Here is a 13,539-nt window from a genome sequence, read left to right on the forward strand (position 1 = left end):
GAGGAAATGCAATCGTGAAGTCCTAGAGGAAAAATTTAGGCTGCTAGACAGAAGACTTAAGGCCAGGACCTCCAAGGTAGCCTTCTCGGAAGTGCTACCTGTTCCACATGCAGGACTGGAGAGACAGGCACAATTAGAAGTCTCAATGTGTGGATGAGATAATGGTGTAGGGAGGAAGGGTTTAAGTTTGTTAGGCACTGGGATGCTTTCTGGAACAAGCGGGAGCTGTACAAAAGAGACGGTCTCCACTTGTCCCCAGATGAAACCAAACTGCTGGAGCTTAAATTCAAAATGGTGGCAGAGCAGTTTTTAAACTAAATCTTGGGGAAAAGCCAACAGGAGATGAAATGTCTCTGGTTTGGGAGGACTCATCTCAAAGAGATGAAGTGTTAGCTGTTACTTTTCTACCGGATAATGGATCACAGTTGTCCACTGAAATGGTGGCAAACAGTATGGAGTGTCTGCCAAAGTCTCGAGGCAGCAGGAGGAAGGTTGCGAGCCTAACTTGCCTGGGAAATTATAGATGTTTGTATACAAATGCTAGAAGTGTAGACATTGTGGGAATTTCAGAAACTTGGTGGAATGAGGAGAATCAGTGGGACACGGTGATTCCTGGATATAAGTTATATCGGAAGGATAGGGAGGGAAGGGTTGGAGGTGGGGTGGCTCTGTATGTCAGAGAGGGTATACTGTCCAGTAAGACTGAGGTCAAAGAATTAGACCCTTCTAGAAATGCTTTGGGTCGAAATAGAGGGTCCAAAAGGAAATTTAACTATGGGAGTTTGTTATCGCCCACCAAATCAAAAGATAGAGGATGATTATAATATGATGGAAGAAAGACAGGTTGCTTACCTGTAACTGTAGATCTTCGAGTGGTCATCTGTGCATTCACACTCATGGGATAGTGCGTCTGCGCCGATCCCCGAATCGGTATCTGAAAAAGCCCGGGATTTTTTCGCGCTCGGCGCCAACGGGTATGCACAGGCGTCCCAATGCGCATGCCCACCGGCGCCCGCGCGGAGGATCCCGCCAGTTCCTTCCTGACCGCTGAAAGCCTCTTACTGGAGGGAGACCGTCAGCAGTGGGGAAGGAGGGCGGGTAGTGTGAATGCACAGATGACCACTCGAAGATCTACAGTTACAGGTAAGCAACCTGTCTATCTTCTTCGTGGTCTCTGTGCTTCACACTCATGGGAGACTAGCAAGCAAGCATACCTGGAGGCGGGAAGACGGTCAACCTGAAGACACAGCTTGCAGCACCGCAGCTCCCAACCGAGTCCTCTGCTGAGCATGCACGTCCAGCGCATAGTGCTTCATGAAGGCATGCGGAGAAGACCAGGTAGCCGCCTTGCAGACATCAGAAAGGGACACACCCTTCAGGAACGCCACCGACGTGGCCATCGCCCTTGTGGAGTGTCCACGAACAGGTCCAGGTAAAGGCCTCTTAGGCAGCAAATAACAAAGTTTAATCGTCTCAGTAAGCCACTTGGAAAGTCTCTGAGACGAAATCTTGGACCCTAACTTGGGGGCAGAGTAGGAAACAAAAAGCTGGTTATCCTTACGAAAACCCCGTGAACGATCCAAATAAAACAGAAGGGCACGCTTGACATCTAGCGCATGCAACCTACGTTCCTCGTCCGAGGAAGGGCTAGGGTAAAACGTGGGTAACCAAACTTCTAAGTTAAGGTGGAATTGGGAGACCACCTTGGGGAGAAAAGTAATGTCCGGAGCCAGGGAAACCCCCGATTCCCTAAAGGCAAGGTAAGGGTAGTCACAGCGCATTGCCGTAAGCTCCCCTGCCCGACGTGCTGAGGTGATGGCAACTAAAAATGCAGTCTTCCAAGACAAAAGCTGTAGGGAACATGTTGCCATGGGTTCAAAGGGGCGACGAGTCAACTTGTCCAGAACCAGAGTCAAGTCCCACAACTGTGGGGGGGATCTAGAAGGGGGATGAAGGCGAAACAACCCCTTCATGAACCTCTTGGAATGAGGGTGAGCAAAAACAGAATAACCCTCTACAGAACCATGGAAAGCCGAAATAGCTGCCAAATAAACCCTGATGGAGGAGAAAACCAGCCCCTCATCCAGCAGGGTTAAAAGGAACTCAAAAACTGCTGAGAGCCCAACAGAGTCAGGCGGCCTAGGAAAGCCCGCCACAAAATTACTAAATTTCCTCCACTTCCGCTCATAGGAGGCCCGAGTGGAAGGCTTCCTACTGTTCTGGAGGACCTGCTGGACCCTGGCAGAAAAACCTAGTGGTCGATGAGCCACGCAGTCAACTTCAGGTGAGGCACGTTGTGGTGGAGTACGTGCCCGCCCTGTGCTGTCAACAGGTCCAGATCTGCCGGGAACTGGTAGAAGACCCCCCTCGACAGCTGGAGCAGGATCGGGAACCAGCCCTGACGAGGCCACCAAGGAGTCACCAGGATGCAACGTGGCCTCTCTCGCGTTAACTTGTGGACTACCCTCGTCAACAGAGGCAAGGGCGGGAACATGTAAAGGAACCAGCCCCCCCACTGAAGTAGGAGTCCGTCTCCCAGCGAGGCTGGATCCGCACCCCCCCTGGCACAGAACAAGGGGCACTTCTTGTTCTCCGCCGTGGCGAAGACATCTAACTGTGGGAACCCCCACCGTTGGAACACCGGCTCTAGGAACCGCCACCGCAGTTCCCATTCGTGCGGCAGAGCTGCACCCCTGCTGAGAGAGTCCGCCTGAATGTTGAGGACCCCCGGCAGGTGTGTTGCCTTCACAAAAATGTTCCACTGGAGGCACTCTGTCCAGAGATCCACTGCTAGCGAGCATAGCCTGCAGGACACTGTCCCCCCTTGTCTGTTTATGTAACATAGGGCGGTGGTGTTGTCCGTAAGCAATGCCACAGACCTCCCCGCTAGCAGAGGACGGAAGGAACGAAGAGCGAAACGAACCGCCAGCAGTTCCAGGTAATTTATGTGACACCGCCGCAGCTTCGGTGGCCACTGACCTCCCACACAGAGGTCTTCTAGATGAGCTCCCCACCCCCACAAGGAAGCGTCGGTAGCGATAGTCACAGTGGGGGCTGGCAGATGGAAGGGGGCCCCCTGGCAAATGTTGCTCTCCGATCCCCACCAGTGCAGAGATTGGAGAGTCCCAGTAGGAATAGAGAACCTTTTGCGAGGCGAGTCTCTGAGGGGACGAAAATGGCGTAAGAACCATAGTTGCAGCCCTCTCATTCGCAGCCTTGCGAAACGTAGCACGCTTGTCGTCGCAGCCATCAGCCCCAGCATGCGCTGGAGCTGCTGGGCTGTGCCCCACTGCCGCCTTTGAAGAATCCGTACCAGGCTGATAATGTCCTTTGCCCTCTGCGAAGGCAGGAACGCTCGGTGTTGGTCTGTGTCCAGCAGAGCCCCAATGAATTGAACTGTCCTTGAAGGAGTGAGATGGGATTTCTCCAAGTTGACCTGCAACCCCAGGGCGTCGAGGAGACGTAGGGTGATGGCAATGTGCGTTGTTAAACTCCCCTTCGACTTCGCCACAAGGAGCCAGTCGTCGATGTATGGGAAGACAACGACTCCCTGAAGACGAAGATGAGCAGCCACCACACTCATCAGCTTCGTAAACACCCGAGGGGCAGTAGACAGTCCAAACGGCAGGGCCCTGAATTGGAAGTGCCGAGAACCCACTGCAAACCGTAGGAAGCGCCTGAATGCAGGATGAATGCTGACATGAAAATAGGCGTCTTTGAGATCCAGGGTCGCCATCCAGTCTCCCTGATTGATGAGAGGCAGGATGGTTTGCAGGGTAGCCATTCTGAACTTCTGGTACATAATGAATTTGTTCAGACTCCTCAGGTCCATGATAGGCCTCAGGCCCCCGTCCCGTTTGGGGACCAGGAAGTAACGGGAGTAGAAACCTCCTGTCCTGGCCTCCGGTGGAACCACCTCTATGGCTTGTTTCTGTAGGAGGTTGTTTACCTCCGCCAGCAGAGGTGAGGAGGGGGGAGTGGTAACTACCACGGACTGGTCTGGGGTCTGAACAAACTCTATCTTGTAGCCCTCTTTCACGATGGACAGAGCCCACCTGTCTGTGGAGATCAACTCCCAGGCAGGCAGGAAAGGGCGAAGGCGGATGGAAGAACCAACAGTGGGAGCGACGACGCGTGCTTGGAGGAAGTCAAACCCCCTGCTTCTGGGGACGAGACCCCTTCGACTTGTTGGAAGACTGGGTGCCGTAACAGTTCCTGCCGTTACCCGAGTAGGAGGGTCGTTCAGGCTGTGCAGGCCGGGGACGCCATTGCTCAGGGGAGAAGCGTTGGTAAGGTTTCTTGGTCCAAGGCCTAGGCCACTGCTTGGACTTAGAGGACTTAGGGTTGGATTGGACCCCTAAGTTCTTAGAGGTCTTCACACTCTTGTCGAACTCTTGCAGCGCCGTGTCTGTTGTGGTGCTGAAGAGCCCATCGCCCTCGAAAGGCAAATCCTCAATAAAGGTCTTCGTGTCTTGGTGGAGTGCCGTGGACCGAAGCCAGGAGTGACGCCTGATGCAGACCGCAGAGGTGATCTGCTTAGCTGACGCTTCTACCATATGTTTCGCTGCAGCCAGTTGTTGTCTGGCCACAGCGAGACCTTCCTTTTGCAACTTGAGCGCAGCAGCCTTCTTGTCCTCGCTCAGAGACGATAGGAACGGGGTAAACTGCTCCAGTACGGCATACTGATATCTAGCCATGCAGGCTGCATAATTAGATATCTTTATGCCGAGTGCCCCAGCCGAATAGACCTTTCGGCCCATTCCATCGATCTTCCTCCCTTCTTTATCCGGTGGGGAAGAATGGACCTTCCTTGCCTTCGAGGAGGAGGAGACAACCACCGAATTCGGGCGTGGGTGTGTAAATAAAAACTCCGCCCCTGTCTCTTGGACCTTATACATGTGGTCCAGCCGTTTGGAGGAGACCGGTGTCGAAGAAGGCTTACTCCAAGGCTCCTTGACCACCTGAAGGACTACCTTGGTAACCGGAAGGGCGACCGCAGTGGACGTATTTTTCTGCATGATATCAAACACGCTGTCGTCCACTATCGGTTCTGGCTGGGTCACAGGTAACCGGAGGGTGGCAGCGATGCGTTTCACAAGGTCCCCATAAGACTTTAGGTCTTCCGACGGCGAAATCGGGAGGTCCTCGGCCGTCTGGGAAACCGGTGAAGGCTCCAAGTCCTGGACTTCGCCCTCTGACTCCGATGAAGACTCCTGATGAGTGGAGTGCTCCGACAGGATCGGGGTCGCCTCTCGCGGTGTCCGCTGGACCAGCAGTGACTTGCCTGGAGTCTCGACCGGAACTAGCTGCCGCTCTGGGGGAATCGACACCGACGCCTTCCTGGGTCGGTGCGAAACCCTCAACATGGAGGAGTACTCCAATGCTCTCTCCCAGTCCTGGTACTCGTCCGGGTACCAACGGCCGGGGTCGTACCGCGAGTAGGGCGGTTGCCACCTTCGTTGCTCCCAAGGAGGTATAGGGAAGCGTTGAAGCGGATAAAATGGCTCCGGTTCACGCCGATCCTGAGGTCGGAACGGGATCGATGGGACAATCGGTGCCGACGGCTCCACCTCCGAGGCCGATCCGCTAGCCGACCGTCGACGGGACCCAGAAGATGACGAATGTTGGGTCAAGTCGATCTCCTGCTCCTGTTCCGACGCCGACAGACGCTGCTGACTCACAGGGCTCCGGCGTGGAGAGGCCAGGATCTTCTTAGGCGGCTTAGGGATCACCGACGCCGATGTATCGACCGATGGGGAAGGAGTGCGGGGTCGCTTCCGCTTTTCCTTTGATTTCACCTTCTTAGGAACTCGGGTCCCCGAGTCCTCTCGGCGCTTCTTAGCGGGCGTATCCACCGAGCCCTCGCGGGAACGTTTTGTGGAGCCACGCTCTTCCGGCTGATCAATCAAAGTCAGTATCGGAGCAGCATGGGCCGATGCAAGCTCCTGTGCCGGGGTGTCGGTTGATTTCGGTGCCGAAGACTCCATCGGTCCACGAGGGCAAAGCACCGATTCGGTGAGCGCCGCCGACAAACGAGCCGCTTGATTTTTCCTTGTCTGCTTTGAGAAGCGGAGACAATGCGGACAGGAGTCGACTCGGTGTGCTTCTCCCAGGCACAGCAGGCAAAGGGAATGACCGTCCGGAGGGGCGATCTTCCTTCCACAAGCACGGCAGCGCTTGAAAAACCCCCAGCGACTTTCCATAGAAAGAAGCCGCGGGGGAAAAAAAAAACTGCTCAGAATGATCTGAGAGAAAAACGCGGGGGAAAGTGGGAGCGAAGCACCCCAAGGGGCCGTTCGCCACACAAACAGAGGACGCTTTTTTTTCTTTTTTTTTTACTAACACTAACTATACTAAACTGTAAACTTTAACTAACAACTATAAACGGGCTAGACGAGAAAAAAGGCAAAGCCAAAAATTCTCACCGACCGGAGAAACGGAAAGGAAACCTCTCAGCGCAGCGGTCAGAAAGGAACTGGTGGGATCCTCCGCGCGGGCGCCGGTGGGCATGTGCATTGGGACGCCTGCGCATGCCCGTTGGCGCCGAGCGCGAAAAAATCCCGGGCTTTTTCAGATACCGATTCGGGGATCGGCGCAGACGCACTATCCCATGAGTGTGAAGCACAGAGACCACGAAGAAGATTTAAAGATAGCAGCTAAACATAAAAATTGTGTCGTAATTAATTGGGTCAATATGTGTTCTGGTCAACAGAAAGAGACTGAGTTTCTAGATGCTCTCAATGACTGTGCTATGGAGCAGATGGTCACAGAACCTACCAGGGGTGAGGCGATCCTGGATTTGGTCCTAAGTAATGCCCAAGACTTGGTGAGAGATGTAAAAGTGATCGCACTGTTCGGGAGCAGTGACCATAACGTTATTGATTTCACCATTTGTATAAATAGGGAGTTGCCCCAAAAGACCAGCATAACCACGTTTAACTTTAAAAGGGGTAAATTCTCTGAGATGAGGAGGCATGTGAAGAGGAAACTGAAAGGAAAGGTAAATACAGTCAAAACCCTTGGGGAAGCTTGGATGCTATTTAAAACTACAATCCTAGAAGCTCAGATAAAATATACACCACAAGTTAGGAAAGGCACAAACAGGTATAAGAAAAGGCCTGCATGGTTAACAAACAAAGTAATGGAAGCTGTAAAAGGTAAGAAGGACTCCTTTAAGCGGTGGAAAGCTAGTCCAAGTGAAATTAATAAAAGGGAACACAGGCTGTGGCAAATCAAATGCAAGACTGTGATCAGGCAGGCAAAAAGGGACTATGAGGAGCATATTGCAAAAAACATAAAGACCAACAATAAAAATTTCTTCAAATATATTAGAAGCAGGAAACCAGCCAGGGAGGCAGTGGGGCCCTTGGATGACCAAGGGGTAAAAAGATTACTGAAGGAGGATAGGGAAATGGCTGAGAAGCTAAATGCATTTTTTGCCTCAGTCCTCACTGTGGAAGATGAAAAGTGTTTGCCCGCTCCAGAACCACTAATTTTGGAAGGGGTGTTGAAAGACCTGAGTCAAATTGAGGTGACAAGAGAGGAAGCCCTACAACTGATTGACGAATTAAAAACTAATAAGTAACCAGGTCTGGATGGCATACATCCAAGAGTTCTGAAAGAACTCAAAGGTGAACTTGTGGATCTTCTGACAAAAATATGTAATCTTTCATTGAAATCTGCCTCCGTTCCTGAGAACTGGAAGGTAGCAAATGTCACCCCCATCTTTAAAAAGGGTTCCAGAGGAGATCCGGGAAATTACAGGCCAGTCAGTCTGACTTCAATACCAGGAAAGTTGGTAGAAACCATTATCAAGGACAGAATGAGTAGGCACATTGATGAACACAAGTTATTGAGGAAGACTCAGCATGGGTTCTGTAAGGGAAGATCTTGCCTCACTAACCTGTTACAGTTCTTTGAGGGGGTGAACAAACATGTGGGCAAAGGGGACCCAATAGATGTTGTTTACCTTGACTTCCAGAAAGCTTCTGATAAAGTTCCTCATCAAAGGCTCCTTAGTAAGCTCGAGAGTCATGGAGTAAAAGGACTGGTCCTCTTGTGGATCAAAAACTGGCTAATTAATAGGAAGCAGAGAGTGAGTATAAATGGGCAATCTTTGCAGTGGAGGATGGTAAGCAGTGGGGTGCCGCGGGGCTCAGTACTGGGTCCCATCCTCTTTAACTTGTTCATAAATGATTTGGAGTTGGGAGTAAGCAGTGAAGTTTGCAGATGACACTAAATTGTTCAGGGTGCTGAGAACCAGAGAGGATTGTGAGGCACTCCAAAGGGATCTCTTGAGGCTGGGTGAGTGGGTGCCAACGTGGCAGACGAGGTTCAATGTGGTCAAGTGCAAAGTAATGCACATTGGGGCCAAGAATCCCAGCTACAAATACAAGTTGATGGATTGTGAACTGGCAGAGACTGACTGAGAGATCTTGGGGTCGTGGTAGATAACTCACTGAAAATGTTAAGACAGTGTGTGATTGCAATAAAAAAAGGCCAACGCCATGCTGGGAATTATTAGGAAGGGAACTGAAAACAAATCAGCCAGTATCATAATGCCCCTGTATAAATCGATGGTACGGTCTCATTTGGAATACTGCGTACAATTCTGGTCACCGCACCTCAAAAAGGATATTATAGCATTGGAAAAAGTGCAGAAAAGGGCAACTAGAATGATTAAATGTTTGGAACATTTTCCCTATGAAGAAAGGTTAAAACGCTTCGGGCTCTTTAGTTTGGAGAAACGTCGACTGCGGGGTGACATGATAGAGCTTTACAAGATTATGCATGGGATGGAGAAAGTAGAGAAAGAAGTACTTTTCTCCCTTTCTCACAATACAAGAACTCGTGGGCATTCAATGAAATTGCTGAGCAGTCAGGTTAAAATGGATTAAAGGAAGTACTTCTTCACCCAAAGGGTGATTAACATGTGGAATTCACTGCCACAGGAGGCATATATACACACACACACACACACACACATACACACACACACGCATATATTGGTCACTGTGTGACACAGAGTGTTGGACAGGATGGGCCATTGGCCTGATCCGACATGGCTTCTCTTATGTTCTTATGTTCTTAAAGACCTTAATTATGATGACCTTTTAAATGAATGTGAGCATCTCAAGCACTACTTTGCTCTTGATGAAAATTGTGAGACTCTCCCTGAATTGTACAGAAAAAATAATTTCTGACAATCTGTATTCCCAAATGTTGAAATTTCACTCAGAGTGTTCATGTGCATGATGGTGACCAACTGTACAGGAGAACGTTCCTTTTCCAAGACTGAAACTTATAAAAAATCAGCTTCGTAGCACAATGGGGCAGCATCGTTTGAACTGGCTTTCACTCATGTGCATAGAAAATGACATCCTAAAGACCATTGACTTCAAGCCAATCATAAAGCAATTCTCTGCTAAGAAATGCCACAAATGCTTGTTATAATAAGAAATTCGTAGTAACTTCATACTTTGACATCTAATCCGCATGGCTTACTGAGTATTATTGTGTTTTTCAAGCCTCGTGTATTGTTCAAAAGTTTATCACGTTGATTAGTTGTTGCTGCACAGCATGTTTTTAATGTTTCAACACTGATTTTTTGGGAAGTGCCAATAAACTAAATAAATATTTAATTTTATCAACCATTTACATTTTTATTCCTGTGAGTAGTTGTCGTAGGGGCCCACCAGTACACTGCTTTGCCCAGGGCCCATAGTGCTGTTAAGATGGCCCTGCTGGCATGTCTGGGAATTTTCAGTCTAGAAAAAAAAGGATGCCTAAAGGGAAACATGATATAGATTTATAAAATGATGCATGAAATGGAAAAGGTCGATAAGAAGCTTTTTCTCTCTCTCCCAGAATACTAAAATTCAGAAGCACGCAATTAGATTGTTGGGAAAGAGGATCAGGACAAAAGGAAGTCTTTCTTTACTCAACTTAACTGTGGAATTCACAGCCAGTGAGGACTGTGATAGCCATGAGCATAGCCACCTTTAAAAGGGGGTTAGACAGATTCACGAGAACCATCAATGACTACTACTGATGGTGACCAAAGGGACTTTTCATATCCAGAGGCAGCAAATCTCTGAATACCAGTGCTGGAAAGCAGCAGCACGGGAAGGTCTTGACCTCTATGCCCTATCAGTTCTCTAGGAGAACCAACTGGCTGCTGTGTGAAACAGGATGCTGCAGTACGACTACTAGTCAGATCCAGCAGATTCTTTTAAGAAAGTGGAGCACTAAAAGGTCAACAGGAAACACCATGACAGGCATAATGGCACCATATTGGGGTTACTGCTCTTTAATACCATCTCACTAGGAAACTGCTCAGTATATTAAACTTTATTCTTCAAGTTCGGCTATATTGACTCGCTTGGCAAAACCGCATCTGGTACAGAATTTCTTTAAACATTTATAAGAGCAAGTCCTTCTTTAAGCAGGTCTGCTCCTTCATATTGAAGCTAAATGCAATTATTTACATACTCATAATGGATATCTGGTTATTTATTCTGCTATTTTATTCTACTGGATTTCAACAGCTTGGCTGCAGATTCTGATTCATAGAGTGTTACTCAATAGTCAGAAACTGGTTTTCATTAAACTACATCCACCCAGTGTAGATAGGATAGAAATACGAAAAATAGATCTGAAAAGCTGTGTTCAGCAAATAATTGGGGGAGAGAGGAAAGAATGACATTTAGAAGTTTCATTTACAGGATTAGAATAACCTCACGAATAAAAACACCATTCACCACCATTAGCTCACTGAAGTCTGGTAAATATCAAACCTACATACAAAAAAGACAAAGGAAAGTTTTAATTTTTAACTTTGGCAGTGGTAAAAAGGAACTAGCTGTTTTACTAAAATACAGCAGCAGCCAATGTAGTTGCTGTACAGTGCATTCAGGGCAAATAAAAAAAATATAGCTCTTTACTCAATTCATGGTTAAAATGATGGATTTGCTACCATGGGGTATAGTGATGGCCAAAGGCATAGAACACTACAGAAGGGGATTAGGTAGATTCACAGAAGAGATGTCTATGAGTGGCTACTAGCTACTAGACAGTGTCAGGAGGCAATATCAAGGGAAGGCCTCAGCTTCTACACCCAGTTGTTGGCACTCCAGAAAAACTGGTTGGCCACTGTGTGATACAGAACACTGGACTCGATGGACCACTAGTCTGATATAGCAGGACTCTTATGTCATATTTAAAAGTCATTAAGTTTTTCTTTGACACCAGCTTTCAGGAGGGCCCCCAAACTATTTGCACCTATACAACACCTTTTATCCTTAGAGACAAGTGATCATTTATGTTGAATCAGATGCAATACCTTTAAGAGACACAAAACAATACAACTACAACATAATTTATTACTTGTTTGGACAAAGAAAACAATATTCCTCCTGCCCAAAGCCATCGCTACCAATCTCTACATATTGTCTTCTATTTTAAAACAGAAGAATATAAGTGTGTACCATATAAATGCAGGAGAAAGAGTTTAAGAAATCAATGCTGATTTCTTGGACAACTGAGAAGGGTACGGCCCATTCATACACCCAAAGGTGCATATCTGCCCTGAGCCGTCCTATGGGAAAAGGCAGAATATAAATCTACTGAAATAAATAAACACATTTTGAGTGAGAATGGAGATTTACAGGTAACCAAAACACCACCTCCTTAAAAGTACAGCATGGCAGCCTGGACAAGGAGGAAGACAAGAACTTCTCTCTCAGATGTAGACTGATAAGTGGCCACTGTTGTGTCTGAAAACATATATGCTATCACCAGCCAAGGGCTGTATCCTAAAATACTGTTGAGGTCTGGGTCCTACTAATTAAGAGGCCATTTACTAGACCTACCTGTCTAGTATTTATTAGCATCTCTTTCCCTCTGTTACACAAAATTCTACTGAAATAACTCTTCTGAGAAATGGTTCTGGATTATGATTCTGGATAATCACATCGTGCCTCCATTAGTGGTACTGTTGGTATCTAAAAAGTTTAATGATTTTCACCAAGACTGTTGTTCAACATTCAGATCCAACTTTCACGGCCAAAGATGATTTCATTTTCAGAGTTCTCTAGTTCCTTTTTCTGTCCTAATTCTAAACTTCCAGAAGAGAGGTAAGCCAGACTCCAGATGTTACAAGAGCATGACAAAGCTGTAGAATGAATGTATAATACCCATAATGAACAAACATATATGAACAGATATTCTTCAACACGTATCTAATACTTATCCATAGTAGACTAAAAGAGGGAAGCTGGTACTCAACCTTCAAACAATTAATTATAGAAATCCCAGGTTGGGGTATGTTGTGTATGCGGGCCTAAATGAAGACTCGTGCGTGTGTGTGTTCCTGCTGGGAGCCATAAGGACTGAGCTTGGGGACTCAGGAACAATGGACAGCAGGATACAAATACCTGTTGCCCTGATCCAATCACGAGCCCCTGGCCTGTTTGAATGATCCAATAACGTGCTTGTGCGGGAACCCTGAGTTGTATATAGTTGGCCCCATTCTCCAGTCTTAGAGTGCAGCCCTATACGATGCTGTCCTAATAAAGAGCTATGACCACTACCACCTCGCCTCTTCATTGCACTGAACCCACTATATTATACGGTATACCCCCAAATTTTGGTAAGATGAGTAGGCCAAGAGACTGCCATACCTCACTGGAATACTGACACATGAAGTCCATTTAAAGAGAAGTAAAGAAAAATTATTATATGTACAAACATTAAATGATTATTTTTTTATACAAACACCAAATGGTACTTTACTGGAAATTTTAAAATAAACAAACATTGGCTTGTAATTTAAATGTTTGTTCTGCAAACTAGGCAACCTAAGTGACCTAAACCATCTGATAATTTTTATGACAGTATTGCAGACCGTAAATGGCAGTATTTCAAATTCATCTTAGACTTGAAGATCAATGTTAAGATGTTAAAAATAGTTCCTCAGTGTTCAATAAAGATCCAGAAAGAGAGTTTTTCTACCAAAGTGTATCTTTCTGTCTCATCACTTGGAAAAAAGCAACTGCTACTCCAATGTCTGTGTCACAATCTTATCAAAGGCAATCTCGTAATCCACCCAGAAAACCATCTATGACTATCAGCTTTCTATAACCTTTCTATAACTTCCTGTGGTACCATCTGCCTTAAATCACACTTGAAGAACATCATTACACATTAAAGAAAGGGATTTATTCTAGATCTAAAGAGTTTGTATATAAACATCTGAAAAATAAACATCATGAACCCCAATGGTCACACTAGAATAATCTGATAAGCAGCCCCAGATCAAACTTTGATCCCTTTATTACATGCTGAAGACTTGACAACATTTCTAACTAGCAATGTGTAAATTTTCTTGAACTCTTTGTGCCATAAAAGAGCTTTAAATTTATAAAGAGAGAGAGATTACTGCACACTGTGTAATCAGTAGTAAAGCTTTAGGATGCTTTACAGCAGTTCACCTACTGAAATCTGTTTGATTTCTAAAAAGCTTTTTCATATTAACACTCT

General features: G+C 46.9%; 1 protein-coding gene across 3 annotated transcripts in view; it reads right to left on the reverse strand.

Moving 5' to 3' along the window:
* JADE1 (jade family PHD finger 1) overlaps positions 1-13,539 on the reverse strand; it is a 108,892-nt gene that overhangs the window by 69,247 nt on the left and 26,106 nt on the right. The window lies entirely within an intron of this gene.

Source organism: Heteronotia binoei, chromosome 9, assembly GCF_032191835.1.
Source record: "Heteronotia binoei isolate CCM8104 ecotype False Entrance Well chromosome 9, APGP_CSIRO_Hbin_v1, whole genome shotgun sequence".
In the NCBI taxonomy this organism is placed as follows: Eukaryota; Metazoa; Chordata; class Lepidosauria; order Squamata; family Gekkonidae; genus Heteronotia; species Heteronotia binoei.